General features: G+C 39.7%; 1 long non-coding RNA gene across 1 annotated transcript; it reads right to left on the bottom strand.

The window, feature by feature from the left end:
• Positions 1–13,769: 13,769 nt before the first annotated feature.
• LOC128019459 (uncharacterized) lies at positions 13,770–23,328 on the bottom strand. Its single transcript, XR_008185159.1, has 3 exons — positions 23,233–23,328; positions 22,914–23,058; positions 13,770–14,704 (listed from the first exon to the last, which is right to left on the bottom strand). It is a non-coding gene; the product is annotated as an uncharacterized LOC128019459 (long non-coding RNA).
• Positions 23,329–24,520: the final 1,192 nt, after the last annotated feature.

The raw sequence follows: 24,520 nt of genomic DNA, 5'->3' as shown, positions 1-24,520 counted from the left end.
CAGTATAATCACCAGACATGTCACCCATTGAGCATCTTTGGAATGCTCTGGATTGACGTATATGCACAGCCATTGAAGAGGAGTGGACCAACATTCCACAGGCCACAGTCAACAACCTGATCAACTCTATGTGAAGGAGACGTGTTATACTGCATGAGGCAAATGATGGTCACACCAGATACTGACTGGTTTTCAGACCCCCCAATACAGTAAAACTGCACATTTTAGAGTGGCCTTTTATTGTGCACAACCTAAGGCACACCTGTGCAATAATCGTGCCGTCTAGATATGCCACACCTGTGAGGTGGATGGATTATCTCGCAAAGTGCTCACTATCAAAGATTTACAGATTTGTGATCAATATTTGAGAGAAATATGCCTTTTGTGTACATAGAAAAAGACTTAGATCTTTGAGCTGAGCTCATGAAAAATGGGGGCAAAAACAAAAGTGTTGTGTTTATAATTTTGTTCAGTGTATGTACATGAGGGTGAGATCAGCAAAAAGTCACATCAAAACCTGTACAAAGCCGGTGACATCCTAGCTAACAGGGAACATTTTCAGAACTTTGGCTAATGTTCTGGCAAGGTTCTCTCAAAATAAATAAACGTTCTTCAAGTAAGTTCAACAGAAAATGTAAGTTATCTGGTATTTAATAACATTCTCAAAACTTTAAACAGTTTATACATCATAAATGGATTTTTTTTTTTTTTTTAACATTTTAGTTGGACAATCATTCAACTTTTTTTTTATTTAACTAATTGTTTCAGAATGTACAGAAAACATTCAAAAGTAATGTTCACATAATGTTTGCAAAATGAAAAATGAAAACTTTTACTCACCGTTAAATTGTTCTTAACCTGTATGAGTTTCTACCATTGAGCACAACAGACTTCCAGTAATGAAAAAAATATTATGAAAGTCAATGGCTACGTTTGGTAACCATCATTATTCAATATATATATATATATATATATATATATATATATATATATATATATATATATACTAACTTGGAACAACTTGAATTTATTTTTGAGTAAATGTTGAGGCACTGTGGAGTTAAGTGCATTTTCTTAATATTAAAGAGTTGATTCATGTTTCTGGATGACAGTGGTGGAGTGATTTGTTTTTGAATCTGCACAGGGAAAACAACAGTAGTATTGAGTATGTGAATGTGTGTGTGTTTGAGTGTGTTTGGAGTCGAATGTGTCAGTTAAAAGAACAGCTCATCATGGATTAGAGGATGTACCGCATGCGTTTGTTTGTGAAGTGTAGGAGGGGACGCCGGGTGAGGGACACCTGTTGTGCAGTCTTTGCCATGTGAGGGTAGATAAACACACACATACACACACATACACACATACACATGCATTTGTGGTTTACGGGGACTCTCCATGGGCATAATTGTTTTTACTGTACAAACTGTATTTTCCATCGGCCTACAGCAACCCTTCACCTAAACCTACCCCTTACAGAAAACTACTGGCAAATTTTGAATTTAATAAAACATGTTTTGTATGTAACATTTTATTGCTAAAGACAGAACCATGTTGACTGTGTTCACACATGAAGCTTGAACATTTAGAGCTCTCATAGAAATGATAAGTTTTTTCAGTTAATTGTGATAATTACTGTAATTCCAGCACAAACACACCTTTTTCTCTGTCTGCTGTCTTTGAACTTAGTTCCACTCTGAGCAAAGTTTGCCACATAGCCTACTCTTCAGGAAAAGCTAATGCTAACAGATAAATCACTTGAGGTATTTCAGAACTGGAAACCCATGTTTAATATCGCTCACTAACATCCCATGGCACCATTACTCTGTGCTTGACATAATTAACAGGTAGTACCAGATTTAGCAAACAAATTAAACGACTAAATCTACCAGTATTTTTAATGTTGTTTACTAAACACTGCTAACTGAGCGTAAAAGCACAGAGGCAGTGGCTAATGTATTCCCGTATGCTTAAGTCTCCTCTGGAAAGATGGCATTCTGGGAAATGTCTTTTCATAGAAAAGTGTCTGTTGAGACCGATGTCAGGAAGTGTCGATCACTCCTAAGGGTCTCATTCACAGGAAGTAGGAGGAGCGTCACAGGAAGGAGGAAATGGAAAGCATGGTAGCACTTGCGTCACAGAGAGCAGAGGACCAGTAGAAGGAACAAGCGAAACACAGTGGAAACAGCATCTGACACAGTTAAAATAATGTGGCACTGGACTTTCTGACATGTTCCAGTTTTAGGAGCAGTAATTTATTAAATATTTTACCACACATACAAACGCAAACACACTGAAAGCAAAGTAGTACAGCCACCATGTCAGAGGTACTGCTAAACCTCAAACAGGATATGGTGAAGCATTTCAGTTCTCGTGCAAATGATGCTATGTGAAGGGAAGTGCATGCATTTATAAGAAATAAAGCAGACGCACACACAGGATTAGATCAACATTCATGCGTTACAAAAGACATTTGTAGTTACTTTACTCCCAGTGAGGGGGAGATGTCTGCATAAAACACCTGTGATATATTGACAAAATATTTATTTTCATCGAGAGTTGTTTAACTATCTTTCCTGCACTCCCTCTTCCCACAATTCTTTGTTCCTCTTCCAAGAAACAGCCAGGTCCTCTGCCAAAGACATTAAACCTGCGAGAGCCTCCCTCCCCCTCGTTCCCTCTCTTCATGGCGAGCTCAGAAATGATCCAAACTAAGTGGAGAAAACCACTGTCACTAAGATATTGATGTTGAGGAAACTGTTGATGTACCTAATGAGTCTTAATCTGGATTGTCACCACAACTCACGAGGTCCAAGAGGACATTTTTAGGACCAACAGGAAGGCCTTACAATAGTTAGTCATCACAGCTCCCTGGACAACATTCACAGCTTTATTTATATCTGATTGGTCAATCGCTGCACTCTTTGGTGAAGAACTTTAAGGGTGACTAGACTGATCCTGAAATATAAATACAGAGGAGATTGATCTTCACATAAAAATATCACTATTTTATAACTTTTCAAACAAAAATGCATTTTAAAGTTCAATGAAAAGTTAAAAATCGATCATGCAATTATGTTCTATTAAACATTAAAAATGGTATTCAAGTACAATGTTAAAACCATTTAATAGAGGTACTGTATCAGTAATCATATCAATATCTTAGGTACTTTAGGAGCCCCTAAATGGACATGATGATGGGGAAACAATGAGATGACATTATATTTTAATGCTTTTTGTTCTGTCAACAAAATGTTTGTTTCCCCCAAGAAACATTGCGTTCACTCGCAAAAATGTTAGCGTTCCCGATAGAAATGTAGCATTTTCTAATCAAACTTTTCTGTTACCTCGTGCAACATTGCATTTGAGAAACGAGTGTAAAACTTTGTGTTTGCTCGATAAACTTTTGCGATTTCTCATAAAACGCTTTATTCCATCATTAAACTTTGCAGTTGTTTACCACAAAATATTTGCATTTAACTGAGAAAACTTTTTTTTTTTTTTTTGGATGGAAACAATACGTGATGGGAGAAATCGATATTTCAATGCTTTTGTGAGCAAATGTATATTTCTCGAGGTAACACAATACTTTTCCTCCAATCTCATATTTTTCCCATCACTATGTCTGCTGAAGGCCTCTGAGATACAGGCCTTTATAGACTGAAAAGAACATAACTGGCATTGCCCAGTCCTAGTATTTTTGTAATAATTGATTCTGAATTCTATTTCTTATTATTGCTGTAATATCTGACTCTCTTGTGTGTCATTGTACATTATCCATCATTTGTCATATTTGGGCAGATGAAGTGTGTATGAGCTCAGCTGTAATATCTGACTGTGTGTGTGTGTGTGTGTGTTGTAAAATAGCTAATTTGACAGAACAGATGGGCTGGTGAAGTGAGGGTGAACATCAGCACAATGTTGTCTGTCTCATCCTTCCTTTCTCACATCCTGCCATCATTCACTGCCTCTGTCTGTCCTCATATCTGCTTTTATCTGCTACCCTCTCTCTTTCCGACATCATTCTCTCAGTCTCTCTCAGTAATTGAGCATTTAGCCTCTGGTTTATAACCCAGAGCTGTTGGCTGCTGGTCACCTGCCGTCATCTGTCGCCATAAGCAAAAAAAACTGAAAAGGAGCCTGCGACGCCAGGCAACCAGTGGTGTGTGTGAGACGTCACTGGGCCAGACTGAGAGCGGTGTGACGCAGGACAGGATTGGGTTACCTGGCAGTGTGACCTTCCAGTCCAAACAACCAGAGTGAAATAAAGAGCTGGAGGGAAGAAGGGTGTCAGGTTAGATTAATCCCCAATGTGGTTTTCTCTCGTTACGTGACAGTACATCTCACTCTCTCTGGATGTCACTGTCTGTGAGAAAAAACAAACAAAAACATAACATGCCCTATTTGCACTCATGTAACAGCTCTGTAACGCTCCTTTTTCCTTGTAACTAGTCCTTCTCCGCCTACATGAGGTGAACCACCACTGCTGAACTGGTGAGTTTGGGGGTGGGTGATATTTGACTCTCATTGCGTTTACTCAAAAAAATAGTTGAGGTTAACTCTCAAGAGATGATCTCTGTATGATACTTAAAAGAGCAAAGTTCATTTAAATGAGTCAGGAGGGTACTGCAAACAAACAAATATGTTATGTTACTATTACATTATATACATAGGTGAACAACATATTTCATATTAAAATGAAAAAGATTAACCTATGAATTTATTTATTTATGTATGAATGAATATATGAATGTCTAAATAAATAAAAAAAGTTATATTTCTATTATTTTTATTATGTATTAATTAATGTATTTTTGATTGAATCAATTAATTGTTTATAATTAATTGTTTTATATTAATATTGCATTTTAGTTATTTATTAAGTTATTTATGAATGATTAAATTGATGAATTAATAACATATTTAATTATTTAATATTTTTTATTTTATATATATATATACATTGCATTAACATATTAACATATATTGCATTAAATTTCATTCATTCATTAATTGCTGCCACACATAAGGCATGACCAAAAGAAAAAAAAAAAAAAAAAAAGAATTGTGAATTTTTTTTTGAAAAAACAAAGATACATTCATAATACAGTCAGTCCTAGTTCACTTATATTTAATTCTAAGATGTGCATATGCTAGGTTCAAATCCTGGTCTAAATATATATTTAATATATTTTAAGAATAGTTTATAAGTTAACTAAGCAAAAACTAAACAAGGACAACCAGTTTGTGTGATGCATTGTTGTACAATGTCCGACAGCTTAACATTTTAATAGATTTTACGTGTGTGGATGATTTCAGAAATGTCTGTTTAAGGCAAATGATTTGCAGAAATTGCAACTCAACTGGTCTGAGCAAATTTGGACATTTGAATGAGTGACTTCTGCCACAATGGTATAGAGAAACATTACCCATTTTCTTGGCATTTTGCCTTTGTAATTATACAGCACACGAGATCAGACAAGAAAGTACCGGAGAAGACAGGGAGCAGGTTCAGGTCCGACTCAAACCCAGATTCCCTGTAAACACAACATGTCCTTATGTGAGCATGGGCATCACGCTACCCCCTGTGCCACCGCTCCAGCTGAGCCCATTTATTTATCAACCATTTGTTTTAGTGATTCAGTTCAGATGATTCAAAACGGAATAAATATATTCATCAGAAAACCACCATATTTGTATTTCTTTTTGCTATTTTGGATTACATCATCATTAAGCCCTCAGAAAGCGCTTGTTTTCCCGTCGCTCTCTCTTCTCGGAGTCATCTGTGTGGGTCAGATGGTGAGATGTGGAATGATGTCAGCGGAGTGCGTCAGTCACAATGTGCTCGCTCTCACTCACAGCCAATGAAAGAGGCTCATTGCACACCACTCAAAGTGGACAGATCAACACATGTTATATCAGTGTGTGCCACTGACAACAGCTTTTATTAACAAGTGTTAATAAACTAATTTATAGCCCAAACATTTTCTGTTTGAAATAATTCAATGTGTGTGTGTGCATGGTTTTATTATTTATTGATATTATTATTTAGATGATTGTTTATTTTATTTTTTTATTTAATATAGAAGGGACTGCACAAATACTGTGCGTGTGAATGAATAACTACTTTGAAATCTTTTCTGTTCTCTAAGTGTATGTGAAAACTGCCTACAACCATAGAAATGCACTTAAAAAACGACCATAGGAAAAACTAATTACAGTTGGCACTAAGTTATTTAATAAACCATTAAGATTTGATGGATGAACTCTAATCGAACACAAGTTTTGGATTATTTTCATTCACACAGCACTGGTTCGCTAACTCAGTTTGGTTACAGAATGCAGTTTTCACTCATTTATAACAGAGATATGTGTGACATTACCAGATTTTATGCATAATTGTGCATTACTGAACAGCTGTTTGCATAAATATAAGCATATTGCTCTGCATACAGGAATACATACTCAGACATGCACACAAATCACATTTGTGAAACAAAAACACAGCCAGGAACAGTCCATTATAAAGCACAGGATTGCTCATGTGGCAAGTTTTTCTCCTGAGACTGATCAATGAGGCTGATCGATCGCATCCAAGACTCATTTATTTCCTTGCGGCCTCCAACTGTGATCTTCACCTTAGTTGGAAGCATATGCAATATTTACTTTGCTGTATTACACAGAAATTCAAAGAGAGCAGCTGCAAAATACAATTAGCAAACAGAAAGATGCACTCAAAAGTGCCGGCCGACTTAATGCATCCCTAATCGAATCCAGTGCTTTTGCATGCAGGATACTGAACTGATACAGAACAAAGAATAACACTATGCTTCTCCTTCCCTTCATAGAGACACAGTCGTAAGCACCAGACCATGCACCATGTGACGCACTAAATAAAAGACAAACTGGATAATCCAACCACACACACGCACAATTATACCAAGACAGTAGGAATATCCTCTGTCCAAGTAATTTCCCAAGTACATCACTTTACAAAATTTGCAGCTATTTGCCTTTTGCAACAGAAGTTCACAAGGTTGTGGGCATGAGATAGCAGCTGGTGCTACAGATGGGCTTAGAAACAGACATCTTAACACATGAGTTGTTTTGCTCTGCCAGTTAAAGTTCAGACCACACGAACAAAGCAGTTGTGTTGAATTTACGTCAGCCAGAGACCACAGACACACTTGAGGCCACACACACACACACACACATATATACACTATCAACATAATAAAATGTTGCCATGGCTGAAAGGACAGAAACTACATGAAACGGAACATAATTAAGATAGACCACTAATACATTTAAAACATTTGAACAAATTGCTGATATTTTCATACAATATGCAGAGAAACAAACAGAATACAGTATAATACAGATTAAAAACAGCAAGCATCAGTTCCATTTAAAGGAATAGTTCACCCAAATAATTGCCTAAAATTGGCACACCCTCAGGCCATCCAAAATTTAGATAAGTTTATTTCTTCATTAGAACAGATTTGGAGAAATTTAGCATTGCATCACTTGCTCACCGGTGGATCCTTCCTTCAGTCAATGGGTGCCGTCAGAATGAGAGTCCAAACAGCTGATAAAAACATCACAGTAATCCACACGGCTCCAGTCCATCAGTTAATGTCTTGTAAAGTGAAAAGCTGCATGTTTATAATAAACTAATCCATCATTAAGATGTTTCAACTTTAAGCTATCACTTCTAACCAAAATATGTATTGAGTCCATAATCCCAAATAACGCTTCCTCCAGTGAAAAAGTCAATCCCATGTTTCCTCTCACATCAAAATCCACTGACATATTCGTTTAGAAATACTTTGGTTTTAGACTGTTATGAGGCTTGATCTGTTCATATTTCTCTCCTGATTTAGACAAGACAGTTTCTTCATTGGAGAAATAAATTCTATGTATAAGAGGACTCACGTTTTAGAGCTTTAAGAAATAGTTTGAAGTTAATGATGGATTTGTTTATTACAGACTCACAGTTTTCAATTCACAAGACATTCACTGATGGACAGGAGTCATATGGAATACTTGTGGATTATTTTGATATTTTGTTATGTTTTAATGCTAAATTTCTCCAAATCTGTTCAGATGAAGAAACAACCTTGTGCACATTTTGGATGGCATGAGGGTGAATACATTGTCAGCAAATTGTTATTTTTGGGGCCAAATATTCTTTTAGATCAATACCTAAAATGATCAACAAAAATAGTGCAGTCAAACATTTTAGAGTGCTTTTGATATTAGCTTAACATGCGAATACCAAACTGTATTAAAACTAATTGTGCAATTCAGCATGCAATTTTGCATGCAGTACACTTGAGAATGATATATATTTATTAAATGTGCTTTAACAAAAATTATACTGTACTGACAACAGCACTGTGACCAAACACAAATTCAGACTGACTTTTCACCGAGCACTTCAGGTCTTCAGTGAAAGAAAATTTAATGTCTGTGGATTGAATTAATGTTTCATAAGGATATATTATTAACCCAGAATGACATGAAGATAAAGTAATAAAAGTATTCCGACATAAATGGATTATAAATGTGTCTTCAGAGACTGGGGTTTATCCTAGTGTACCTGTTACGCAACAAAAAGATTGGAAAGCACCCAAGATAAATAGGCCAGAGCCAGAAACTGAGAACATTTGGAGAGGCAATAACTGTAGAGAAGCTACAGTTCTGATAACGGCAGGTACTTTCAGCCTTTAGTACAAACATACTTTAACACTGTGTGACACTCATAAAGACAGGGTGGGTAACTAACACTCAACACTGAAAGATCATATAAAACAGAGTGACACCAAATAAAACAACATAAAGCAACCATTTACGAGGAGCCTGGCCAGTGGAAAAAAGCTTAAGAGAGTTTTAACAGAATGAGATCAGCACTGCCAGCTCAAACAACCGTCTGCCTCTTTCACTCTGCTGGGAACTGCAAGAAAGCCTTCTTTTTCTCCTAAACGCAACATGTAGAAATTTAGTAAATAAAGTCATTAAGCAGCGAAAATATGGCATGACTGACGTCAGTGGTGACCTGAGGGAAAGACTTGATGAATAGGGCCAGGCTTCATTTACTAAAGTTTACTGCACGCATTGTACACTTGTGCATATGTATTAGTGAACACTTTCCTCTTGCTATGTGCACTGCGTTAAGCTAACGGAGACGTGCATATCATTGCTCTCTTCTTGATTTTGACTGATTCCGTTGTCCTAATTTTTAAGTCGCTTTGGGTAAAATGTCTGCTACATGACTAAATGTAAATAGAAATGTGCTTTCTACAAAGGCCACACTCCAAAACATTGCTTGTGAGTCATGACGTCAATTCATACTTTAATCATTAAAAAGTTTGATCAATGCTACGGCAAAAACAGTAATATTTTGAAATATTGTTACATGTTTAAAATACCTGCTTTCTGTTTAATGTATGGCAAAATGTTATTTATTCCTGTGATGTCAAAGCTGTATTTTCAGCATACTCCAGTCTTCAGTGTGACATGATCCTTTAGAAATCATCTTAATATGATGATTTGCTGCTCAAGAAACATTTTTTATTGTTATTAATGTTGTATTCACTCAGTGCAACTTATAACATCCATTGTATCATGTCAAATGTAATGCAGTGGTCCAGTTCAAGTAAAGCTCCGTCCTTTGCAATATCAACCTTAGCATTAGTAGGGTTAAAATATTTGGATAAGGAGTTTTCAACATTTGTTATTCTCACATTGTAATCTCATAAGTAAAATGAGACCTAAGAAAATCTGTCAGATAATGATCCATTAAGTATCATTAATTTCCCATTCTGTGTACAAAAGTATCACGTTCTCATGTTCAGAGAGGAGGTCTCTCTAAAAGCTCACAGAGGACAAATAAGGTGTGAATTGACACCATTTTGACTAACATTCTTCAACCCTGAAATCCCATTTAAAGACCCTGAGGTACAGGATAAAATAACTTCCAGCTGTAAGGGTTATGAAGAGGCAGTCCCTGACCTCATAATCAGGGCATCTTTGAGAAGATTATGAGCAGTGATTGATAAGCTGACACGCAGACCTGACAGCTATGAGATGTCTGGCCTTCAAACACAAGGGCAGAGTTGAATTGTAGACATGAATCACAGTTAAGTCCCTTCTGAAGATCTGCCTTTAGGGCATTTAAAGGACATGTCATCTTTCAAGGCACTCTCTGGCATTTTAACTAAACAAGGTCAAATGTAATGGAGCAGCCCGCTTTCTGTCTAATGTTAAAGTGTTTCCTTTTATAAGTGCACTCAAATGGAAACCATTTAAGGATGCATACATTGTTTGTGACGTAATGTGAAACCCGTGACCTTTCAACACCCTCGCTACTTCCTATTTGGATGAGCTCAATTTGCTGGAAAGTTAATATAATGCATGTGTATTAAATTTTCTAAAGGAAAATGCGAGTGACGCTTTAATAAGCATTACTTTAGGTAGTAAACAATTCATCCAAATGCCTTGTGAGATTATTTCTAAAAAACTGTGATGTTAGAAGCATCATCTCAGGAAGCACATGACTCTTTTGAAGAGGGAGGTGAAGATGGGACAGAAAGAGGGTTTCGATGTAAGCAGAAGTATAGTAATTTTCATGAGAGATATCAGAAAAGCATGGAGACTTAAGCAATATTGTCATTTTAATCTCATCATTATGGGAAAACAACTGAGACATTAATTAAAACATTAAGCCATTTTTCATAGTGACTATGTGTGAGCGAGTGTGCGTAAGTGTGCACGCAATAAAGCAGCTGGCCTTAATCATCTCCTCTCCTCGACACGTGCGAACTGGGTGGGTTGGCGTCAGAGAGCTGTTAGGAGATAAAGCCTGATGTCACTGGGAGAGCTCCATCTCAGCTGCTCCTGCTTCGCCTGATCTGAGTTCAGGCAAGGCACACTGATTCACAGCAGGAACTACACTAATCAAAATATAAACTGTATCTGTCTTTTTTTGGCTGTGTAGTTGTTTTGATTGAATAGAATACCCTATAATTGATCAATAATGCCTCCTTCATTGTGCACCTGTCCTTCCTTACAAAGGGGAATCTCCCTCTACTCTGTATGATAAGATTATCGTCACTGGAGTTAAGAGACTTACCTGTGATAATGAGATTAGCATGGGCTCTGGTGAGAGTGTCAGTGTAGAGGACACACACACACACACACACACACACACACACACACACACCTGAATAAAGATAAACTGACTAAAGAAAATGCTATGCTGACGTCACCTGCCAATATATGGTAAACTGAAACATAAATAAGAGATGTAAAAGACCATATGTACAAGTATCTCATGCAACTCTTCAAAAATATAAGAAGATATTTAAAGAGAAGTAGTAAGCAAATGTTTTGGTGACCAGTGACTTTCATTGTATACACACACACAACCACACACACACATTATAGAAATAATGCATTTCCCAAAAATTTATATTTTATGTTCACAGAATAATTAAAGTCATGCGTATTGTTTGGACTGTAATCTTCTGCTGTTTTAAATTTAATACATATTTAATGCATGCATGCATATATTACATATGAAACCTGAGCATGTTAAAGGGAAATGCACCCACTAATCTAACCTAACCACAGGCTTCAAATGTCAAGTTAAAGAAGACACAAATCCCAGAATAAGGTGCTATACATCCATATTGCTTCAACCAAACAAATACACAATCACTAAGTAGAAACAAAAGCAACTGAATTTAGTGCAGGTGTGCTGGGAAATACAGTCACTGTGATGGGAAGGAAGAAAAAAAATAGTTCACACATAACACACAAAGAGTGAATGTGAGGATGCAGCTGGGCGTCATTATCTGTGGGCTGTGTGGGTTACTTCTCCGTCAATGACTGCTGTGGTGTAACACATGAGAGTAATTTACAAGTTTCACGGAAGACACATTTAATCTCAAAATCCAGGCCAAATATTCTGGAAAGGGAAGTCTTTGTTCTTTTATTAAACTGTTAGAAGCCAGACTTAATGAAACTCGTGGTTTAAATTCAAGGAACAAGTGTTTGCAGGCAGAAGGCCTCCATAGCACGTGCAGAGCAGGCGGTGAGTCAAGAAGACCGCATGCTAACATATGTCCAACCCTAGTCCAACCCTCAAACTGACAGACATGAGTCATCTCCAAACGAACGTGTCTCTCGTGTCTGCATAAATTAAAAACTGACAGGAATCAGACATTTCAGATTCAACATCCCCAGGAACCCACTAAATGTACAACAAAGACAAGCAGATTAATCATAAAGCACAAACAAAAAACAAGCTAACAACCTGCTCTTATTCCAAAGCAGCAGTTACATTTCTGATCTGTTTTCATGCATTTTACCGATCCATGCCATGTTTTTGCATATATGCACAAAATTGATCAGAGGTCAGGTAATATTCCACTACTGTGTGACACATTTTCATTGTGTGACAATCTTTGCGATCGACAGATCCCAGTTGATACATCCAAACCGAACATGCTAACTTGCTGTCTACTTTATACTATAACAAACACAAACAAAAAAAGTCCAATAAAGGAAATGTCTGTTAACTTAACTAGTAAAGGTATAGATAATTTTGTGTCAGTGCATAGGCAGCTTCCTTTTGCATTTTCCTAACTGAAATCCTCAACCGACAACTGCTCTACACAGATAAAAGCTTCATCTGACATACAAATATTGCTCCTTATGTGAAGCACAATTTATTTCAATAGAGTTTGCTGTTAGCATGTTGCTGAGCAAATAACGCAATGCTTTAATAGTCATGAAAATGTATGGTAGGTTTAGTTCCTGAGAATGCATGTATTGAAAGGATTTTTTCGATGAAAGCTCCATTCGCACCATTCCTATTCTCGATTGATGTGGGTATACGCTTTCGGGTGGAATGTTGTCTTCTTCTCCAGCAAGCTGGATGCACTAGTTATGATTCATACAAGAGACTTTGTCTTTCTGTTCTCTCCTGAGGGACATTGGTTAGCATTTCTATAAGGCATTTCTTTAAGTCGTGGCTTATGATTAGAGAGTCACTCTTGTAACCGGAATATTGTGGGTTCGAGTCACAGGTCCTGCAGCAATTCTCGATAGGGAAGTGAATAACCAGCACTCCACCCTCAATAGCATGACTGAGGTGAGACCCTTGAGCAAGCCACTGACAGCCACAGCAAGTACTCCCCAGGTGGTGTGTGTGTCTTGTAAGGGAAACAGGTCAATTTAGCTCAAAGGGAATCATTTAAGATTTTAAAGGGAATTTGAACAGAATCACTGTTTCACGGCTGATCACTGAGACGCCCTGCGATTCACTGAACAAGCCGTTTAACATCAAATCTGCGCTGGATAATATCCAAAGTATAGTGAAAAAACTATCAATTAGCACAGTAACAAGATCGGCAGTTTAAGACATTAACTTGTAAGCACAAAACACAAGATACTTCTCTTTTCAATATGAATAAGGCTTTATTAGATCAATCTAAGACATATAAACTAATCTAACACATAAACGCATACACTCACACATTCACACAAATTGCAGGAAGATAGAAAGTTAGGAAAGAATAAGTTTAAAAGAATGAAATTGTGTAATCCCAAGTTTACAGCAATATGTTTAATTGCATAGATATGAATAGCCATCAATCACTTAATTAACCCTCGCATTGAGTTCCTCAGTGAGGTTAAAATTATATTTTATTTTATATAATACACCAGTATAGATGGGATTCTGGAGGAGTTACTTGCATCTCCTGTGTAAAGGGGTTCCCTTTGTTGTCGTTGAAAAGGGGGTTTCCCGATATTGCTGATTGGCTGGAAGTTCAGTAGTGGTTGAAGTGATGTCTTGGGAAGCCCGTGATTGGGCATTGGCTGAAAATGCGGAGTTGTGTGGCTGGTTGAAGTTGAACAGGTACTCGAGGTCAGACTCGGAGACACGGTGTTACAAAACTTATCTCAGAACACGGAACTCTTAACAGAAAAGAAAAGAAACTAAAGTAAAAGAACAGAAGTAGTTTGACGAGACTAGGTGGTGTTTCTTCTCATCGTGGCGAAGTAGCAGCAAGTGTGCAGGCCGAAGCTCGCATGAACCGCGCACAAAGAACGCTAACAGTGATGACTAAAAGCATGACTAAAAGCAAAGCTACAAGCTAAAAACCAGCATGATTGATAGCAAAAGCTAAACGCAAGCTAAAAGCTAAAAACAGAGTTTGATGGTGTCCTGAGTATTTAAACTGGCCTTTTGGCCACACCTCGAATGTTGTCTTGACCAATTAGATATTGTCTTTGCTTGGGGTATTATAAATCATATTTTATCTTATAAAGCACGTGGTCCGAATCCGCTTTTGCAGGGTATAATTTTGGACATGATTCCTATAACACGAATATGATACATTCGACAAATAACTGATAGTCAGAAACATTTCAAGCAAAAAAAGATTCAAACACATACATACTAAACATGAATATGTATCCTTAAGCTATTGTAACGGGCTGAAGAATCACACGACAGGGTTTTGTGCAAAGTGAAGCCCCGGAGGGTGTATTTATTGAACGGTGCTCTGTGTAGTGCTGAACCCTGTAGTGTCCAGTGCTCGTCCTCGGTGCCACATGATCCTGTTTGCCGGCCGGCTGAGTGCAAGGGAACTTGGTGTCCGGTGCTCGGGTGGCGGGCTGGTCGATCCGCAGCTTTCTAGAGGGACAAGAGACACAACGTTAGTTTCAGTCATCTGAAGATCCTCTCTTCCCTCTGTCACCTTCAGCCGCAGCGTTTATAGTCCTCTCCTCATCCGCTTCAGCTGGGACTGATCAGCCCGTTGTGATTGCGTGCAGGTGAATCTCCCTCGTTGCCAGGGCGATGCTGATAGGTGCCCAGGACACAGCTCACACTATCCAATAGTTATTAAAAGACATACACAATAAGTGATTATAAACATGATAGTCAAATGTGTGGGTTACATATAAATGAATATGGAGTTAAGCAATGGACTGATATTCATTTATAAGTCCTTTTGAGTTCATTTTGACCCATTTATCTAGAAAAGACAGTTCCTGTGCCATTCTCTGACAAAAGATGTTCTGTGGGGACCAGAGGTTAAAAGGTCCCCTTAGGAATTTCAGTCTGGTTCTGCTAGGTGGGGGGAGTCAATCCAAGGATCTTGTTTATTACTCTCATGGGTTTACATGTGATGGCCGGTTTTGCATCTTGATTACTTGCCCCAAATTTGACAATCTCTTCTCCTAATTGAAATTGTCAATAATTGTTTCAGTGGTGTTAATGTTGAAAGCTGTTCTGTAAAAGAGTTGGTTGGTTGGTTATCTTGCTTCTGACTCTGGCACTAGGAATGATTTACAACCTCATGTTGCCTTTCTGAGAAATTTGGCTCGTGTTTCAAGCACAGTCCTTAATGACTCTTTAATTTGTCTGGTTGGGATCTGATACGTTACGGTGTGTATACACTACTGTGTGTATACACTACTGTGTGTGTGTGCACTTGGATGGGTTAAATACAGAGCAGAAATTCTGAGTATGATTCAGTAAACTTGACCACATGGCATTTCACTCACTTACAGTGGTGCATTCTTTTCAGAGAGATTTGAACTAGTAAGCTTGAGGTTAAATTGTGTGCTTTTCACAATAATTGTTTCCACCCAGGCATGACTCTCTCTTGAGGGAGGAAAGTTGAGCACCTGCACCCCGGTCGCAGGGCCATTGTGATGAGGCAGAACTTAGCACGGGGGTTGTAGGCTGAGCATGGACAAGTCAAACAGGTGGATTTCCTTGTTGACTCAAACAATATTATTGTTTTTTTGTGTCTAATTCTGTGGAATTAGAGAAAGAAAAGTGCTGCAGTTTAAGTTATAGCTTGCACCAATTACAGATTAGATCTGTTTGGCTGCATGAGACATAATTTGTGGAAAACCATTTATGATGCTTGTCCCTGTTAGCCTTGTTTTCCTTTGATCTCCAAGCTGAGGCAGAGAGATTGTAAGGGAATCAATATTTGGTGGAAATGTGTTGAAGCCTCTTTTCTGTTTCTCAGTTACTGAGGCATCCTCACTGAAGGCTCTGACCTGGCCATTTGGGTTTTTATGTTCTGCTGAATGGCAGGTCTAGTAAGGAGATCCACTCTGATAGCGTCATCAAGTAATTAGGCTTTCTATAAGCCGTCCTGAGTAAAGGATGTAGTAAGGCCTCCTCTCGTCTTAGAGAGTTGTTATGCTGAGGCCTCCATCCTCAGATCCCCATCACACAGTGGTGCATAGTTGTTAGATTTTCTGATCCTCCTTGGCCACTGCTTTTAGGTAGGGATAGCTATGAGCTCAGCTATAGGCTAGAAAATATGTGTTGCAAGCTCTCTGTTAGCCTCCTTGCAGGATGTCTTGAGTATGGGATGTAGTTAGGTCTTCTCTCATCTTAGAGAGTTGTCACATTGAGACCTTCACTCCTAGAGCCCGGCTAGGCAGTTTGCTAAGTTATTAGGCCCTTTGTGAGCCTCCCTGCCTACTGCGGACATTGGCAGGCCTCCTCTCATGACAGATAATTATCTTTATTGAGGCCTCTGCTCCCCAGAGATCTGTTAGAACAGCACTGATAGTTTGTAGGCTCTGTGTGAGCATCCTTACAGGATGTCCAGAGCACAGGGTGTAGTTAAGGCATAACTAAGGCTTCCGCTCCTAGAGCCTGGCTAGGTGGTAGGGTAGAAAGCTAAGTTGTTAGGCTCTCTGGGAGCCACCTTGGACACTGGAATAAGAGTAACAATGTAGTTAGGCTTCTTCTCTCCTGTTGAGACCTTCGTTCTTGAGAAGATCCAATTTATGATCACATTGCTGGTGCAGGAGTGAGGACTCTTTTGAGTCTTGGACTTAGCTCAGCCAATAAAGCACTCATCCCTTCAGCATGGTGGTGTATGTATACCATTCCCAATAGCACCCTCTATGGGACACAGCACAAATTCCCTTTCGAAAGAGATCATTTTAGGTTACGCATGTAACAATGGTTCCCTGGGAATAGGGACGAGACGCTGCATATTTTTGGATTATATTGTAAATAATGTTCAGTTTCTTGCACAGACTGAACGTTTTTCTTCATAAGACCTCTATATATCATTAGGAGCCATGGGTATTAATTGTGTGTTGTCTCTAGATGTTTTAACTTTAACTCTCACAGCAATGTGAGTCAGTGAGGAATGAGGACAGGGCAGTGATGTAACCTGTCCTCTGTATTTTGCTGCATGACCTGGAGCTGGACGAGACATGGATGAACACTGGCCCAAGAACACAATGTCTCATTTGTGGATTTGAACAACATATCTGCCACATGTGTTAAACACCAGTGGGATAAAGTTGTTCCCTTTCGAGGGAACTTCGAACTGCGTCCTCTAGGGGCCGCTTTGGGGAACACCTCGTCGTGACCTGTGTCTGAAGCATACATTGAAAAAACACCAACTTGTTGGCCGGCGACAGCCTCCGACGTCACTACCGGCGTGACTATAAATAAGCACAAGAAAAGCACGTCATTGTCTTCTTCATCTTCACTGACTGTTTTGTTTCAAGCGTACATCTGAAAGAACTGGTAAGGGCGATCTTTCTCTGTTTATCATAGCGACAACTAGCAAGCGTTTAGACGATGTGTGCATCCGTGTCGGCGTTATTTGACACCCGATGACACACGCGATCTTTGCGTCATTTGTTTGGGTGAAGAGCACACACGCGATGTCTTTGAGGAGGCAATCTGCGTGCATTGTGAGCGTTTTTTCAATGGAAAAAGCTCCGCTCACATTCGTCTCTCTTCTGAAAGAAAAGGGAAAAAAAAGGCAGCCATCTGCTTCCGGCGGTTCAGGACCTGTCCGTGTTGAGGCGTGGAAGAGAATGAGCTTGTGAAAATACAGGTGGGTCTGTCTGAATGGTTTAAAGAGGGACTTTCCCTTTCGCGCTCGTAAAAAAAAAAAGAAAAAAAAGAAAGAAGGGCAGCGGACGAGAGAGAGCCTCGGGAGGATGATGTTATATCTTTAACACGAGCCTCGGGAGAATGGTGAAAAAACTGAGGCTGAGCCTTCTTAATTCTCCTGCCCTGCGTATGTACAGCTGTTGGAGGTTATTGATCAAAAATTACCTTTTGACCATAACCCTCCAGCTAAGGTGAGCCCTTTATTTCTACATGATCTCCATACAGAGATTAAAAAGAAACGAAAGATGCCGTTTTCTTCTCGCATCCATCGGTTTCGGCATGAAAGTCATCTGCCGACATTTTTTTTTCTTTCTGCAGGGGAAACATCCTCTCTTAACCTCCCTCCTTGCCATTTAAGCCCCTTCAGAAAATCATCTCGCTTAAATGGCAAGGCATACGCAGTAGAAGGTCAGGCTGTGGCTTTATTACACACAATGCTGGTGCTTCAAGCATATCAGACTGATCTGCTAAGAGACCTGGATAGAGGCAGGGGCCTTTTTCTGATCAGGTAGCTGAGCTGCACCGCACCACAGATCTCTCTCCGTGCTTTTCGGTATTTCCGTTGAGACGGCGATTTGAGAAGTTCAGGGAGACGCAGGCGCACTCTGCTGCTTTCAGATCCTTCGTTCCACGATGGTCCAGGTCTGAGCCCGAACAACATAGGGGTCCTGGCTTGTCTCGATTTGAGGATCAAAGATGGGCACAGAAGGCTAGTGTCGCAACTCGTGCTGCTCCCCCACCTGCGGGCAGGGGTTAGAGGAATCGTGGGTCACGAGGAGGTAAGCAGAACCTAAGGGGTATGATCTAGACGAGCAACGTTCTCGTCCGAATCAGAGTGATAACGAGGTATCTACTCCTTCCCTTTGGGGATTTTTAACCCTCTGGATTCTAAGAGGTTATCAGGAAAAAATAGCCTCATAACGCGTATATATGTTAATCGACTTCAGAGGGTTGACTTCTGCTTTTATCCTCCCCTTCCTAATTCCCCTGTAACCACCAGCTCTCCATCTGATCGAGGTTAGGTGGAAACCTCTAGCATAACAGTCTCCTATGCTGGACCTATAATGTTTTTATGGTTCTATGTTCATAGCAACCACCTGACTGATGGTCCAGACTAAAAGGAGGTGCCCCTTGAGCGGGGCTCCAACTCAGGAGGTTGGGTAAATGTAACCCTCTCTGTATATACTTATATGTATTTAATTGGTGGTGGTTACGTGTCTACTAATAAATTCTGTGAGTTTCTTTTTGCAGTGCTCAGTTACAGTGTTTATTAAACACTCGCCAGCACAAGCCATCCGGCTTCATGTTCTGGTTTTAGGCGGCATTATCATTGGTATTATCACAGGTTTCTGAGGGAGCCTCCTTGATCATCAGGCCTGGCACAGCACTGCAGAGAATTTCATGAATGTCCGGCCAGGTCACCCCGAGGGGTTTCCTGGTCGCTTAGGGGTGCTGTCACATATAGCGGGAAGTGGAGGTGGCAGTTACAGAAGTCTTCTTGTATATGCTACCTCAGGTGATGCTCCCCTCGCCCGAGGTGTGTAAAATTGAGCTTGCCTCTCCAGTGAGATTCAGCGCCTCTGCGAGGCTTAGGAACCTTTAAGTACAAACACTAAGCTACGGTACTTTCTCAAAACCACATGGTGGTCAGTGTGCACTTGAACACTTTGTGCACTTTCTAAAAATCCACAGGTGGTAAGTTTGTATGCAAGACTCTGCAAACTTTCTGAAATCTTGTACGATAAGGGTTACGTGCTTCGCTTCGTTCCCTTTCTTGAGATGATTAGACCTTGGTTCCTTGGGCTCCATTCAGCCAGTGTGTATTTGTTTATACATTTGGGTCAATTTGGGCTATTTGGGTGATTTTCGTGGTAACTTAGCAGCGCTCCCCTTTTTCCAAAAAAGGGTCGCTTATGAGCTCGCTACTCTGAGCTCGGAGTTCTCCTCTCATTTGTGACTGAGTTCTCTGTTTTTTCCCCAGAGCGCTCCAGTATTGTTTCCATAGATCGAGTTGATGACTCTCAATCATACTGTTTTGAGATGCAACATGCCATCTATGAGCTGCTCTATCAGGGTGCCACGAGAGCCCCTCCTTAGAACAATATTTGAAAATCCATGCTATGGTAATTGTGAAAGTGAAGTCTTTGCACACTTTCTGAAATCCAAACTGTGGTAAGTTTGCATGCTACCATTCTGCGTTCTTTCTAAAATCCTATATGGTGAGGGCTTCGCACGGTTGCTTCGTGCCATTTCTTGAGTTGGTAAAAGCCCCGTTCATCTTGGGCGCCACTCCACCTATGTATCCTCGGATACCTATCTAAACAGGGTGTTGATATTATAGAACTGTTGAGACAGGTCTTCCAGCAAGCTTATGCGTAAGCTAGCAGTAGCCCCTGTGTGACAGGCAAGACTTGGTAGAAATACTAGGTTCTTAGCTGTATCCCTTTAAAGGAATCTTTCCTGATTCCAAGCCTTCAGCTCTACCCTGGGCCGAGGCCCTAACAATTAAGTTGGGTATGTAGCTTAGGCCTTTTGGCCATAAGGGGTACTGTCACAGACAGCCGTCTAACGTCCCAGGGGCAACTCCCATGGAAATGGTAGAGTTGGTACTTAGTGCTCGCCATGATTCTGGCCTGTACTCCCCTCAGCATGGCGGCGTGGGTATACTGTTCCCCAAAGCGGCCCCTAGAGGATGCAGTTCGAAGTTCCTTCGAAAGGGAACTGTCTCAGGTTACGAGACACTGTGTCCTCTAGCTCCCTGCCATGCTTCGGACGAAAGCTTCAAACGAAGAAGATAATGACGTGCTCTACCGGTGCTGATTTATAGTCGCACCGGTAGTGACGTCGGAGGCTGTCGCCAGCCAACAAGTTGGTGCTTTTTCAATGTATGCTTCAGACACGGGGCCCCAACGAGGTGTTCCCCAAAGCGGCCCCTAGAGGACACAGTGTCTCGTTCCCTACTCAGGGAACTATGCTTACATATGTAACCTGAGACAGTTTTTTGGGATTTAGGGACATGATTGCTAACATCCCGGCTTGATACGCTTACTGCAGAATTTCTGGTCTTTCATTCCCGCACAAAGGGAAACGTCTTTCACTCCTTATGCTCAGGAAGTGTTGTGTAATGTCTGATTATTTTCTCGTTTTCATCCTCTTTCAGTTGGATATTTTATGTGCTGCACACATGCAGTATTCCTCTATCTCTCTTCTTCCTTTTCTTCCTCTTATCTCTACAATGCACTTGCAAGACAAGGAGACTTTCCATTTTGCAGACTGCAAAGAAATGTTATTCCTCCCACTCTTTAATTCCTTTTCCCTCCCCATCTCTCTTATACACATGTGAAAGTACACAAACAATTATATGCTCACTTTCCATCCCTCTTACTTAAAATAATAATAATAATGTTCAGTCTGCATCACGGAGGAGGAATTACGTCAGTGCGCTGCTGGAGTTACAAAATACAGAGCTCAAGTAGAAAAGAAATGAGATAGAGAAACAGGAAAGGGGACTTTGACTGAGGTAATTTATCAAAGCAGGTTTAAAATGATCTGTTCTGAGGGAAAGAACAGCAAAGATCCACTTTTCTGCAGAGTTTAGCTCTAACCCTAATCAACCACACCTGAATTTGCTAATCAATGTTTTCAGGATCATTAGAAAATCACAGGTAAGTTTGATCAGGGTTGGAGCTAAGCTCTACAACACATTGGCCCTCCAGGAAAAGATTTGAGGAACCTTAGTAAATACAGTGCCCCGTTTTGCTCTCAGAACTGCTTTAATTCTTCATTGTATAGATTCAACTGTGTTGGAAACATTCTTCCGACATTTTGGATGGATCCATGCTGTTTACACCAAATTCTGCCCCTATCATCTGAATATTTTAGCAGAAAACAAGACTCATCAGACCAGGCAAACCTTATCCCAATCTTCTATTTTCAAAGCCTGTGTGAATTGTCGCCCCAGTTTTCTGTTCTTAGATGACAAGAGCGGCACCCAGTGTGGTCTTCTGCTTTTTCTGTTTCTGCTGCTTCAATGTTCAACTTATTGAGTGCTCAGAGTTAATGTTTGAGTTTCCTGTTGTGTTTCTATCAGCTTGAACTAGTAAGACCATTCTCCTCTGAACTCTGACATCAACACGGCATTTTCACCGCCAGAACTGCTGCTTACTTGATATTTTCTCTTTTTCAGTCCATTCTGTGTAAATCTTAAAGATGGTTGTTCATGAAAATCCCAGGAGATCAGCAGTTTCTGAATTACTTAGACAAGCTTTTCTGGCACCAACAACCATGACGTTCATCATCGTTTAAATCACCTTTCTTCCCCATTATGATGCTTGGTATGAAATGCAGTGTCTTGTCTTGACCCTAGCCCTGTTCAGATGGTAATTGTTTCTCATGTTGATGTCTATTAAAATAAATTTACATGGCACTTCAGTCATAAAACTTGTGTATGGCGATTTATTCACAGTGGAAAAGAGAGTTCTGTGATCCTTTAAAATTTCATGTGGCCAGTCGCATGATTATCTGCTCTAAATAAAATGTCATATGCTTGGAATAATAAGAATACTTTCACAAAAAGGAAAAAAATTGTTTTCTTTGCACAAGGTAATTTCAACTCAAATCAATATTCCATGTTCACATATTTATCTGCTAAGTAGTAATAAATAAGTGGGATAATAAGCAGGGTCATGTACAGTCAGCTAGTTCTTATCATAAACTAAACCTTTTCAGAGTGACTAGTACCTTTGGCTTAGTTTATATTGCAATGATACCATTTGAGTCTGCATTAATCTTTATATACTTCCCATCTGGGAAATAAATAATAAAGTTTTCCAATGTTTTCAAAATCTTTGATCATATCAGGCTTATAAGCAGACATACTGTTCTAGCAGATAACACTAATCTACAACATCTTCAACAACAAAAACAACAGTATGAACAGTATATTCAATACCAGAAATGCATGTGCTGAATGCAAGGCTCCCGAGTGTGGCAGCGGATGTGTGCTGCGGGTATTTTTAGAGATGGCTCACGTATGTGCTGTGCAGTTGCTGTCTGTGGTTCACTCATATGGTTACTTGTGAACAGCACCTCGAGTTCTTGACAAAAAATGAGCAAACATACATATTACTTTCAAGCCAAAGATGTAGGGCCTGCAAGTGCCAACACCCACAGCATAAGGAACCATTACACTGTACATTATACATGATGAATTACCTGCTTCCAAAAAGACAAATTATTAATCATTCTATACATGCATGCAAATTACTCACATAATTGAATTACCCTACATGCAGTCAGTCAGCTAGTGATGTAAGAGTGTGCTGTGAGGTGCTTTCAAAGCTGTCACACAAAACTAACACTCGAGCCCAAGAGCTCTGAATGATTTCACACAGGAAGTATGATTATAATTCACTGTATATGTGGAACGATAGCTGATAACACGATAACCCTTCAAGGATTATTAGCATCTAATAAACTGAATTGTACTAATAATCTGCTCAAGGCTGTGCATTACAGTGATTTTACCAAAGGTAAACAGTCTATTTAGGCACAAATATTGTGCAACAATGTTATAAAATAATGCACACTTGTGACTGCATACATTATATTAATTTATCAAGTTGAATGAATTTGTTTGTGATTCAGTTTGATTCACTCATGCTGTTCACTAATTAATAATAATTAATTCAATGTTACTTCCCATTTCTTTATAATTCTATGAGAAATGTGATCTCCAAGTGTTAACTTTTTCAAAGTAAACCCTACAACATTTTTTGTTTACTGTTTAATATGGAAAGAAAAAACATTCAGTGATATTAAAATTACAAATTTAACAAACAATACAGTCTCTCTTTTACCACCCACACACTTATAAACAAACACATACGCACATGCAAATGACATTTTCTGCGGACAAAACATCATCTCTCTGCAAAATGCTGTTTCATTCTCATGCTCACTTCCTCTCTCTCTCTCGCACACACACGCAGATCCAGTAGTGATGTGAAAAGCATTGGACATGACGGTTGTCCTGGTATTCTCCCCTGGGCAGAGTGAATCTTCACAGTGCAGGCTGGTATGAATATTTAACCCTCCTCCTGATGGGGTCACCCTGTCCAGGGCTGCTGGGTTTTCACACAAGGCTGCATGGCTACTGTCATACACACTTCTTATCTCTCTCTCTCTCACACACACACACACACACACACACACAACAGCAAAGAGGGTATCTGAACTGACACCAACCCCAGAGACCTCACACGACAAACGAACGCACATGCAAGCTGATATACTGACCTAACACCTTCATCTCTCAAACATCTGGATGCACACAGTGCAGTCGCAGCAGGCCACTCCATCTGAGTTTGTCCTCATTGGCTGTAGCTTACACACACACACACTGTGACATTTACGCAAGACAGATGACACACACACATGCACAAGACCCAGCAGCGAGGCATATCATGAGCAAAATGAAGCAGTAAGAGACACCATGAGGGCACAAGAACGTTTTATTTGTGTTCGTGTGCGTGCACTGTCCACAACCTGATGAGCCTT

The sequence above is a fragment of the Carassius gibelio genome, chromosome A9 (assembly GCF_023724105.1).
Source record: "Carassius gibelio isolate Cgi1373 ecotype wild population from Czech Republic chromosome A9, carGib1.2-hapl.c, whole genome shotgun sequence".
NCBI classification, from domain to species: domain Eukaryota; kingdom Metazoa; phylum Chordata; class Actinopteri; order Cypriniformes; family Cyprinidae; genus Carassius; species Carassius gibelio.
The sequence above is the reverse complement of the archived record's forward strand: the minus strand, read 5'-3'. Positions and strand labels throughout refer to the sequence as shown.